The 1,375-nt window shown below is 40.7% G+C and overlaps 1 non-coding gene across 1 annotated transcript; it reads right to left on the bottom strand.

Annotated features, from left to right (window-relative positions):
• Positions 1 to 895: 895 nt before the first annotated feature.
• On the bottom strand, positions 896 to 1,002 carry LOC127117063 (small nucleolar RNA R71). Its single transcript, XR_007801824.1, has one exon. It is a non-coding gene; the product is annotated as a small nucleolar RNA R71 (small nucleolar RNA).
• Between the last annotated feature and the right edge of the window lie 373 nt (positions 1,003 to 1,375).

Here is a 1,375-nt window from a genome sequence, read left to right on the forward strand (position 1 = left end):
GCGAAAGAGACAGTTCCTGTTAAATTAGTTCTTTTCAAAGTAGGAAACATTGCCCATGAGTAATTCTATTAGCAAGTACTTGGATTATTAATTGATTACGTGAATTACATTCGACCCTGTCTTTATTAATTTTATTTCAAAACTTTACTCTTCATTGCACACTACAAAAACACTTATTTCGATTGCCTTTGATAAACACCATAACAATAGATAACGATAGATTGACGCTTGGTCTCTGTGGATTCGACAATCTTTTATATTACTCTGACGCGTTCGTATACTTGCGAACACCGCATCAAGATATTGACCGCATCAAGTTTTTGGCGCCGTTACCGGGGACCAATTTCGTCAAATTTCATTTTCCTGTTGTTATATCATTTAGACTTAGGCTATTTCCCGTCGGTCAATGCGAAGAACTTGCAGTACCGGAAGTTTAAGCTTAGTATACCCTCTGGCGGAACCTGAATGTTACGCTCACGCACGTTTATTCTTTCATAGAATTAAGAGAGCTATGGCCGAAGATCAAAACCAAAGACCTCTTAAGGACTTCGCCCAACCATCTAATGAAGAACCTAGTTCTAGTATAGTAAACCCAACCATACCAGCTAATAATTTTGAACTTAAACCATCCCTGTTGCAACTAGTGCAACAGAGACAATTCGCGGGTCTCTCTACCGAGAACCCAAACCAACATTTAAAAATATTTCTTCAATTAGCAGATACTTTTAAAACCATTGGAGCTTCTCCTGAGGCAATGCGTTTAAGATTATTTCCTTTTTCCCTCAGAGATAAAGCCCTATCATGGTTAGATTCCCTTCCACCCAATTCCATTACGACTTGGGATAACCTTAGAAGAGTATTCCTTGCTAGATATTTTCCCCCGAGTAAAACCGCCGTTCTCCGAAACCATATAACTAGATTTACCCAAAACCAAGGAGAATCGCTGTTCGAAGCTTGGGAGAGATATAAAGAGTTGTTACGAGCATGCCCACATCATGGTTTAGAAAATTGGTTAATCATTCAAACCTTCTATAATGGACTTCATTACAACACAAAGATGACCATCGACGCTGCCGCAGGCGGTGCTCTGATGAACAAACCTTATCCTGAAGCTAGCGCCCTCATCGAAGATATGGCTCAAAACCATCAATCATGGGGATTCGAACGAGCGACAGTTGAGAAGAAGGAAGCCCAAGGAGGAGTGCATGAACTAAGCTCTATAGACATGATGCAAGCTAAAATGGATGCATTAGCCCTTAAAGTCGAGCATATGTGCATAAACCCGAATACTGTAGCCGCAGTTTCGTCGGATTGTGAGATATGTGGAACCCAAGGACACCAATCTGCAGAATGCAGTCTATTAAACGAAACCCAC

Source organism: Lathyrus oleraceus, chromosome 1 (assembly GCF_024323335.1).
Source record: "Lathyrus oleraceus cultivar Zhongwan6 chromosome 1, CAAS_Psat_ZW6_1.0, whole genome shotgun sequence".
NCBI lineage: Eukaryota > Viridiplantae > Streptophyta > Magnoliopsida > Fabales > Fabaceae > Lathyrus > Lathyrus oleraceus.